This window comes from Narcine bancroftii, chromosome 2, assembly GCF_036971445.1.
Source record: "Narcine bancroftii isolate sNarBan1 chromosome 2, sNarBan1.hap1, whole genome shotgun sequence".
NCBI lineage: Eukaryota > Metazoa > Chordata > Chondrichthyes > Torpediniformes > Narcinidae > Narcine > Narcine bancroftii.
The window spans coordinates 374,264,430-374,276,473 of NC_091470.1; positions in this window are offsets into that span (position 1 = coordinate 374,264,430).

Genomic DNA, 12,044 nt, shown 5'->3' on the forward strand with positions numbered 1-12,044 from the left:
CTTTTTAAATTGTACATGATAGAGCTACCAACTTTCCCACACTGTATAAATTGTATGTGATAGAGGTACCAACTTTCCCATACTGTATAAATTGTCTATGATAGAGCTACCAACTATCCCACACTGTTTAAATTGTACGTGATAGAGCTACGAACATTCCGACACTGTATAAATTGTATGCGATAGAGCTACCAACTTTCCCACACTTTATAAATTGTATGTGATGGACCTACCAACGTTCCCACCCTGTATAAATTGTACGTGATAGAGCTACCAACTTTCCCACACTTTATAAATTGTATGTGATGGACCTACCAGCGTTCCCACCCTGTATAAATTGTACGTGATAGAGCTACCAATTTTCCCACACTGTTTAAATTGTACGTGATAGAGCTAGCAACTTTCCAACACTGTATAAATTGTCTGTGATAGAGCTACCAACTTTCCCACGCTGTTTAAATTGTACATGATAGAGCTACCAACATTCCCACACTGTATAAATTGAATGTGATAGAGCTACCAACTTTCCCACATTGTATAAATTTTACGTGATAGAGCTGCCAATTTTCCCACACTGTATAAATTGTACGTGATAGAGCTACCAATTTTCACACGCTGTATAGATTGTACGTGATAGAGCTACCATCTTTCACACGCTGTATAGATTATATGTGATAGAGCTACCAACTTTCCCACACCATATAAATTTTATCTGATAGAGCTACCAACTTTCCCACACTGTATAAATAGTATGTGATAGATGTACCAACTTTCCCACACTGTATAAATTGTCTGTGATAGAGCTACCAACTTTCCCACACAGTATAAATTGTATGTGATAGAGATACCAACTTTCCCACACTGTATAAATTGTCTGTGATAGAGCTACCAACTATCCCACGCTGTTTAAATTGTACGTGATAGAGCTACCAACATTCCGACACTGTATAAATTGTATGTGATAGAGCTACCAACTTTACCACACCATATAAATTGTACTTGATAGAGCTACCAACTTTCACACGCTGTATAGATTGTACGTGATATAGCTACCAACTTTCCCACACCATATAAATTGTACGTGATAGAGCTACCAACTTTCACATGCTGTATAAATTGTATGTGATAGAGCTACTAACTTTCCCACACCATATAAATTTTATCTGATAGAGCTACCAACTTTCACACGCTGTATAAATTGTATGTGATAGAGCTAATAACTTTCCCACCCTGTATAAATTGTACGTGATAGAGCTACCAATTTTCCCACGCTGTATAAATTTTACGTGACAGTGTTATCAACATTCCCACACTTTTTAAATTGTACATGATAGAGCTACGAACTTTCCCACACTGTATAAATTGTATGTGATAGAGGTACCAACTTTCCCATACATATAAATTGTCTATGATAGAGCTACCAACTATCCCACGCTGTTTAAATTGTACGTGATAGAGCTACGAACATTCCGACACTATAAATTGTATGCGATAGAGCTACCAACTTTCCCACACTTTATAAATTGTATGTGATGGACCTACCAACGTTCCCACCCTGTATAAATTGTACGTGATAGAGCTACCAACTTTCCCACACTTTATAAATTGTATGTGAAGAACCTACCAGCATTCCCACCCTGTATAAATTGTACGTGATAGAGCTACCAATTTTCCCACACTGTTTAAATTGTACGTGATAGAGCTACCAACTTTCCCACACTGTATAAATTGAATGTTATAGAGCTACCAACTTTCCCACACTGTATAAATTTTACGTGATAGAGCTGCCAACTTTCCCACACTGTATAAATTGTACGTGATAGAGCTACCAATTTTCACACGCTGTATAGATTGTACGTGATAGAGCTACCATCTTTCACACGCTGTATAGATTATATGTGATAGAGCTACCAACTTTCCCACACCATATAAATTTTATCTGATAGAGCTACCAACTTTCACACGCTGTATAAATTGTATGTGATAGAACTACAAACTTTCCCACACTGTATAAATAGTATGTGATAGAGTTACCAACTTTACCACGCTGTATAAATTTTATGTGATAGAGATACAAACTTTCCCACACTGTATAAATAGTATGTGATAGAGGTACCAACTTTCCCACACTGTATAAATTGTCTGTGATAGAGTTACCAACTTTCCCACGCTGTATAAATTGTATGTGATAGAGCTACCAACTTTGCCACACTGTATAAATTGTATGTGATAGAGATACCAACTTTCCCACACTGTATAAATTGTATGTGATAGAGCTGCAAACTTTCCCACACTGTATAAATTGTACGTGATAGAGTTACCAACTTTCCCACGCTGTATAAATTGTATGTGATAGAGCTACAAACTTTCCCACACTGTATAAATAGTATGTGATAGAGTTACCAACTTTCCCACGCTGTATAAATTGTATGTGATAGAGCTACAAACTTTCCCACACTGTATAAATTGTATGTGATAGAGCTACAAACTTTCCCACACTGTATAAATTGTATGTGATAGAGCTACAAACTTTCCCACGCTGTATAAATTGTATGTGATAGAGCTACAAACTTTCCCACACTGTATAAATTGTATGTGATAGAGCTACAAACTTTCCCACAGTGTATAAATAGTATGTGATAGAGTTACCAACTTTCCCACACTGTATAAATTGTATGTGATAGAGCTACAAACTTTCCCACACTGTATAAATAGGATGTGATAGACTTACCAACTTTCCCACGCTGTATAAATTTTATGTGATAGAGCTACCAACTTTCCCACACTGTATAAATTGTATGTGATAGAGCTACAAACTTTCCCACACTCTATAAATTGTATGTGATAGAGCTACAAACTTTCCCACGCTGTATAAATTGTATGTGATAGAGCTACAAACTTTCCCACACTGTATAAATTATATGTGATAGAGCTACAAACTTTCCCACTCTGTATAAATGGTATGTGATAGAGTTACCAACTTTCCCACACTGTATAAATTGTATGTGATAGAGCTACAAACTTTCCCACACTGTATAAATAGGATTTGATAGTGTTACCAACTTTCCCACGCTGTATAAATTTTATGTGATAGAGCTACAAACTTTCCCACACTGTATAAATAGGATTTGATAGAGTTACCAACTTTCCCACACTGTATAAATTGTATGTGATAGAGCTACAAACTTTCCCACAATGTATAAATTGTATGTGATAGAGCTACAAACTTTCCCACACTGTATAAATTGTATGTGATAGATCTACAAACTTTCCCACACTGTATAAATTGTATGTGATAGAGCTAGAAACTTTCCCACACTGTATAAATTGTATGCGATAGAGCTACCAACGTTCCCACACTGTTTAAATTGTACATGATAGAGCTACCAACATTCTCACACTGTATAAATTGTATGTGATAGAGCTAACAACTTTCCCACGCTGTATAAATTTTACGTGACAGTGTTACCAACATTCCCACACTTTTTAAATTGTACATGATAGAGCTACCAACTTTCCCACACTGTATAAATTGTATGTGATAGAGGTACCAACTTTCCCATACTGTATAAATTGTCTATGATAGAGCTACCAACTATCCCACGCTGTTTAAATTGTACGTGATAGAGCTACGAACATTCCGACACTGTATAAATTGTATGCGATAGAGCTACCAACTTTCCCACACTTTATAAATTGTATGTGATGGACCTACCAGCGTTCCCACCCTGTATAAATTGTACGTGATAGAGCTACCAATTTTCCCACACTGTTTAAATTGTACGTGATAGAGCTACCAACTTTCCCACACTGTATAAATTGAATGTGATAGAGCTACCAACTTTCACACACTGTATAAATTTTACGTGATAGAGCTGCCAACTTTCCCACACTGTATAAATTGTACGTGATAGAGCTACCAATTTTCACACGCTGTATAGATTGTACGTGATAGAGCTACCATCTTTCACACGCTGTATAGATTATATGTGATAGAGCTACCAACTTTCCCACACCATATAAATTTTATCTGATAGAGCTACCAACTTTCACACGCTGTATAAATTGTATGTGATAGAGCTACAAACTTTCCCACACTGTATAAATAGTATGTGATAGAGTTACCAACTTTCCCACGCTGTATAAATTTTATGTGATAGAGATACAAACTTTCCCACACTGTATAAATAGTATGTGATAGAGGTACCAACTTTCCCACACTGTATAAATTGTCTGTGATAGAGCTACCAACTTTCCCACACTGTATAAATTGTATGTGATAGAGATACCAACTTTCCCACACTGTATAAATTGTCTGTGATAGAGCTACCAACTATCCCACGCTGTTTAAATTGTACGTGATAGAGCTACCAACATTCCGACACTGTATAAATTGTATGTGATAGAGCTACCAACTTTCCCACACTGTATAAATTGTATGTGATAGAGCTACCAACTTTCCCACACTGTATAAATTGTACTTGATAGAGCTACCAACATTCCGACACTGTATAAATTGTATGTGATAGAGGTACCAACTTTCCCACACTGTATAAATTGTCTGTGATATAGCTACCAACATTCCCACGCTGTTTAAATTGTACTTGATAGAGCTACCAACATTCCGACACTGTATAAATTGTATGTGATAGAGCTACCAACTTTCCCACACTGTATAAATAGGATTTGATAGAGTTACCAACTTTCCCACACTGTATAAATTGTATGTGATAGAGCTACAAACTTTCCCAAAATGTATAAATTGTATGTGATAGAGCTACAAACTTTCCCACACTGTATAAATTGTATGTGATAGAGCTACAAACTTTCCCAAAATGTATAAATTTTATGTGATAGAGCTACAAACTTTCCCACACTGTATAAATAGGATTTGATAGAGTTACCAACTTTCCCACACTGTATAAATTGTATGTGATAGAGCTACAAACTTTCCCACAATGTATAAATTGTATGTGATAGAGCTACAAACTTTCCCACACTGTATAAATTGTATGTGATAGATCTACAAACTTTCCCACACTGTATAAATTGTATGTGATAGAGCTAGAAACTTTCCCACACTGTATAAATTGTATGCGATAGAGCTACCAACGTTCCCACACTGTTTAAATTGTACATGATAGAGCTACCAACATTCTCACACTGTATAAATTGTATGTGATAGAGCTAACAACTTTCCCACGCTGTATAAATTTTACGTGACAGTGTTACCAACATTCCCACACTTTTTAAATTGTACATGATAGAGCTACCAACTTTCCCACACTGTATAAATTGTATGTGATAGAGGTACCAACTTTCCCGTACTGTATAAATTGTCTATGATAGAGCTACCAACTATCCCACGCTGTTTAAATTGTACGTGATAGAGCTACGAACATTCCGACACTGTATAAATTGTATGCGATAGAGCTACCAACTTTCCCACACTTTATAAATTGTATGTGATGGACCTACCAACGTTCCCACCCTGTATAAATTGTACGTGATAGAGCTACCAACTTTCCCACATTTTATAAATTGTATGTGATGGACCTACCAGCGTTCCCACCCTGTATAAATTGTACGTGATAGAGCTACCAATTTTCCCACACTGTTTAAATTGTACGTGATAGAGCTACCAACTTTCCCACACTGTATAAATTGAATGTGATAGAGCTACCAACTTTCCCACACTGTATAAATTTTACGTGATAGAGCTGCCAACTTTCCCACACTGTATAAATTGTACGTGATAGAGCTACCAATTTTCACACGCTGTATAGATTGTACGTGATAGAGCTACCATCTTTCACACGCTGTATAGATTATATGTGATAGAGCTACCAACTTTCCCACACCATATAAATTTTATCTGATAGAGCTACCAACTTTCACACGCTGTATAAATTGTATGTGATAGAGCTACAAACTTTCCCACACTGTATAAATAGTATGTGATAGAGTTACCAACTTTCCCACGCTGTATAAATTTTATGTGATAGAGATACAAACTTTCCCACACTGTATAAATAGTATGTGATAGAGGTACCAACTTTCCCACACTCTATAAATTGTCTGTGATAGAGCTACCAACTTTCCCACACTGTATAAATTGTATGTGATAGAGATACCAACTTTCCCACACTGTATAAATTGTCTGTGATAGAGCTACCAACTATCCCACGCTGTTTAAATTGTACGTGATAGAGCTACCAACATTCCGACACTGTATAAATTGTATGTGATAGAGCTACCAACTTTCCCACACTGTATAAATTGTATGTGATAGAGCTACCAACATTCCCACACTGTATAAATTGTACTTGATAGAGTTACCAACATTCCGACACTGTATAAATTGTATGTGATAGAGGTACCAACTTTCCCACACTGTATAAATTGTCTGTGATATAGCTACCAACATTCCCACGCTGTTTAAATTGTACTTGATAGAGCTACCAACATTCCGACACTGTATAAATTGTATGTGATAGAGCTACCAACTTTCCCACACTGTATAAATAGGATTTGATAGAGTTACCAACTTTCCCACACTGTATAAATTGTATGTGATAGAGCTACAAACTTTCCCAAAATGTATAAATTGTATGTGATAGAGCTACAAACTTTCCCACACTGTATAAATTGTATGTGATAGATCTACAAACATTCCCACACTGTATAAATTGTATGTGATAGAGCTACAAACTTTCCCACACTGTATAAATTGTATGTGATAGAGCTACAAACTTTCCCACACTGTATAAATTGTATGTGATAGAGTTACCAACTTTCCCACACTGTATAAATTGTATGTGATAGAGCTGCAAACTTTCCCACACTGTATAAATTGTACGTGATAGAGTTACCAACTTTCCCACGCTGTATAAATTGTATGTGATAGAGCTACAAACTTTCCCACACAGTATAAATAGTATGTGATAGAGTTACCAACTTTCCCACGCTGTATAAATTGTATGTGATAGAGCTACAAACTTTCCCACACTGTATAAATAGTATGTGATAGAGCTACAAACTTTCCCACACTGTATAAATAGTATGTGATAGAGTTACCAACTTTCCCACTCTGTATAAATTGTACGTGATAGAGCTACCAACTTTCCCACACTTTATAAATTGTATGTGATGGACCTACCAATGTTCCCACCCTGTATAAATTGTACGTGGTAGAGCTACCAACATTCCGACACTGTATAAATTGTATGCGATAGAGCTACCAACTTTCCCACACTGTTTAAATTGTACATGATAGAGCTACCAACATTCTCACACTGTATAAATTGTATGTGATAGAGCTAACAACTTTCCCACGCTGTATAAATTTTACGTGACAGTGTTACCAACATTCCCACACTTTTTAAATTGTACATGATAGAGCTACCAACTTTCCCACACTGTATAAATTGTATGTGATAGAGGTACCAACTTTCCCATACTGTATAAATTGTCTATGATAGAGCTACCAACTATCCCACACTGTTTAAATTGTACGTGATAGAGCTACGAACATTCCGACACTGTATAAATTGTATGCGATAGAGCTACCAACTTTCCCACACTTTATAAATTGTATGTGATGGACCTACCAACGTTCCCACCCTGTATAAATTGTACGTGATAGAGCTACCAACTTTCCCACACTTTATAAATTGTATGTGATGGACCTACCAGCGTTCCCACCCTGTATAAATTGTACGTGATAGAGCTACCAATTTTCCCACACTGTTTAAATTGTACGTGATAGAGCTAGCAACTTTCCAACACTGTATAAATTGTCTGTGATAGAGCTACCAACTTTCCCACGCTGTTTAAATTGTACATGATAGAGCTACCAACATTCCCACACTGTATAAATTGAATGTGATAGAGCTACCAACTTTCCCACATTGTATAAATTTTACGTGATAGAGCTGCCAATTTTCCCACACTGTATAAATTGTACGTGATAGAGCTACCAATTTTCACACGCTGTATAGATTGTACGTGATAGAGCTACCATCTTTCACACGCTGTATAGATTATATGTGATAGAGCTACCAACTTTCCCACACCATATAAATTTTATCTGATAGAGCTACCAACTTTCCCACACTGTATAAATAGTATGTGATAGATGTACCAACTTTCCCACACTGTATAAATTGTCTGTGATAGAGCTACCAACTTTCCCACACAGTATAAATTGTATGTGATAGAGATACCAACTTTCCCACACTGTATAAATTGTCTGTGATAGAGCTACCAACTATCCCACGCTGTTTAAATTGTACGTGATAGAGCTACCAACATTCCGACACTGTATAAATTGTATGTGATAGAGCTACCAACTTTACCACACCATATAAATTGTACTTGATAGAGCTACCAACTTTCACACGCTGTATAGATTGTACGTGATATAGCTACCAACTTTCCCACACCATATAAATTGTACGTGATAGAGCTACCAACTTTCACATGCTGTATAAATTGTATGTGATAGAGCTACTAACTTTCCCACACCATATAAATTTTATCTGATAGAGCTACCAACTTTCACACGCTGTATAAATTGTATGTGATAGAGCTAATAACTTTCCCACCCTGTATAAATTGTACGTGATAGAGCTACCAATTTTCCCACGCTGTATAAATTTTACGTGACAGTGTTATCAACATTCCCACACTTTTTAAATTGTACATGATAGAGCTACGAACTTTCCCACACTGTATAAATTGTATGTGATAGAGGTACCAACTTTCCCATACATATAAATTGTCTATGATAGAGCTACCAACTATCCCACGCTGTTTAAATTGTACGTGATAGAGCTACGAACATTCCGACACTATAAATTGTATGCGATAGAGCTACCAACTTTCCCACACTTTATAAATTGTATGTGATGGACCTACCAACGTTCCCACCCTGTATAAATTGTACGTGATAGAGCTACCAACTTTCCCACACTTTATAAATTGTATGTGAAGAACCTACCAGCATTCCCACCCTGTATAAATTGTACGTGATAGAGCTACCAATTTTCCCACACTGTTTAAATTGTACGTGATAGAGCTACCAACTTTCCCACACTGTATAAATTGAATGTTATAGAGCTACCAACTTTCCCACACTGTATAAATTTTACGTGATAGAGCTGCCAACTTTCCCACACTGTATAAATTGTACGTGATAGAGCTACCAATTTTCACACGCTGTATAGATTGTACGTGATAGAGCTACCATCTTTCACACGCTGTATAGATTATATGTGATAGAGCTACCAACTTTCCCACACCATATAAATTTTATCTGATAGAGCTACCAACTTTCACACGCTGTATAAATTGTATGTGATAGAACTACAAACTTTCCCACACTGTATAAATAGTATGTGATAGAGTTACCAACTTTACCACGCTGTATAAATTTTATGTGATAGAGATACAAACTTTCCCACACTGTATAAATAGTATGTGATAGAGGTACCAACTTTCCCACACTGTATAAATTGTCTGTGATAGAGTTACCAACTTTCCCACGCTGTATAAATTGTATGTGATAGAGCTACCAACTTTGCCACACTGTATAAATTGTATGTGATAGAGATACCAACTTTCCCACACTGTATAAATTGTATGTGATAGAGCTGCAAACTTTCCCACACTGTATAAATTGTACGTGATAGAGTTACCAACTTTCCCACGCTGTATAAATTGTATGTGATAGAGCTACAAACTTTCCCACACTGTATAAATAGTATGTGATAGAGTTACCAACTTTCCCACGCTGTATAAATTGTATGTGATAGAGCTACAAACTTTCCCACACTGTATAAATTGTATGTGATAGAGCTACAAACTTTCCCACACTGTATAAATTGTATGTGATAGAGCTACAAACTTTCCCACGCTGTATAAATTGTATGTGATAGAGCTACAAACTTTCCCACACTGTATAAATTGTATGTGATAGAGCTACAAACTTTCCCACAGTGTATAAATAGTATGTGATAGAGTTACCAACTTTCCCACACTGTATAAATTGTATGTGATAGAGCTACAAACTTTCCCACACTGTATAAATAGGATGTGATAGACTTACCAACTTTCCCACGCTGTATAAATTTTATGTGATAGAGCTACCAACTTTCCCACACTGTATAAATTGTATGTGATAGAGCTACAAACTTTCCCACACTCTATAAATTGTATGTGATAGAGCTACAAACTTTCCCACGCTGTATAAATTGTATGTGATAGAGCTACAAACTTTCCCACACTGTATAAATTATATGTGATAGAGCTACAAACTTTCCCACTCTGTATAAATGGTATGTGATAGAGTTACCAACTTTCCCACACTGTATAAATTGTATGTGATAGAGCTACAAACTTTCCCACACTGTATAAATAGGATTTGATAGTGTTACCAACTTTCCCACGCTGTATAAATTTTATGTGATAGAGCTACAAACTTTCCCACACTGTATAAATAGGATTTGATAGAGTTACCAACTTTCCCACACTGTATAAATTGTATGTGATAGAGCTACAAACTTTCCCACAATGTATAAATTGTATGTGATAGAGCTACAAACTTTCCCACACTGTATAAATTGTATGTGATAGATCTACAAACTTTCCCACACTGTATAAATTGTATGTGATAGAGCTAGAAACTTTCCCACACTGTATAAATTGTATGCGATAGAGCTACCAACGTTCCCACACTGTTTAAATTGTACATGATAGAGCTACCAACATTCTCACACTGTATAAATTGTATGTGATAGAGCTAACAACTTTCCCACGCTGTATAAATTTTACGTGACAGTGTTACCAACATTCCCACACTTTTTAAATTGTACATGATAGAGCTACCAACTTTCCCACACTGTATAAATTGTATGTGATAGAGGTACCAACTTTCCCATACTGTATAAATTGTCTATGATAGAGCTACCAACTATCCCACGCTGTTTAAATTGTACGTGATAGAGCTACGAACATTCCGACACTGTATAAATTGTATGCGATAGAGCTACCAACTTTCCCACACTTTATAAATTGTATGTGATGGACCTACCAGCGTTCCCACCCTGTATAAATTGTACGTGATAGAGCTACCAATTTTCCCACACTGTTTAAATTGTACGTGATAGAGCTACCAACTTTCCCACACTGTATAAATTGAATGTGATAGAGCTACCAACTTTCACACACTGTATAAATTTTACGTGATAGAGCTGCCAACTTTCCCACACTGTATAAATTGTACGTGATAGAGCTACCAATTTTCACACGCTGTATAGATTGTACGTGATAGAGCTACCATCTTTCACACGCTGTATAGATTATATGTGATAGAGCTACCAACTTTCCCACACCATATAAATTTTATCTGATAGAGCTACCAACTTTCACACGCTGTATAAATTGTATGTGATAGAGCTACAAACTTTCCCACACTGTATAAATAGTATGTGATAGAGTTACCAACTTTCCCACGCTGTATAAATTTTATGTGATAGAGATACAAACTTTCCCACACTGTATAAATAGTATGTGATAGAGGTACCAACTTTCCCACACTGTATAAATTGTCTGTGATAGAGCTACCAACTTTCCCACACTGTATAAATTGTATGTGATAGAGATACCAACTTTCCCACACTGTATAAATTGTCTGTGATAGAGCTACCAACTATCCCACGCTGTTTAAATTGTACGTGATAGAGCTACCAACATTCCGACACTGTATAAATTGTATGTGATAGAGCTACCAACTTTCCCACACTGTATAAATTGTATGTGATAGAGCTACCAACTTTCCCACACTGTATAAATTGTACTTGATAGAGCTACCAACATTCCGACACTGTATAAATTGTATGTGATAGAGGTACCAACTTTCCCACACTGTATAAATTGTCTGTGATATAGCTACCAACATTCCCACGCTGTTTAAATTGTACTTGATAGAGCTACCAACATTCCGACACTGTATAAATTGTATGTGATAGAGCTACCAACTTTCC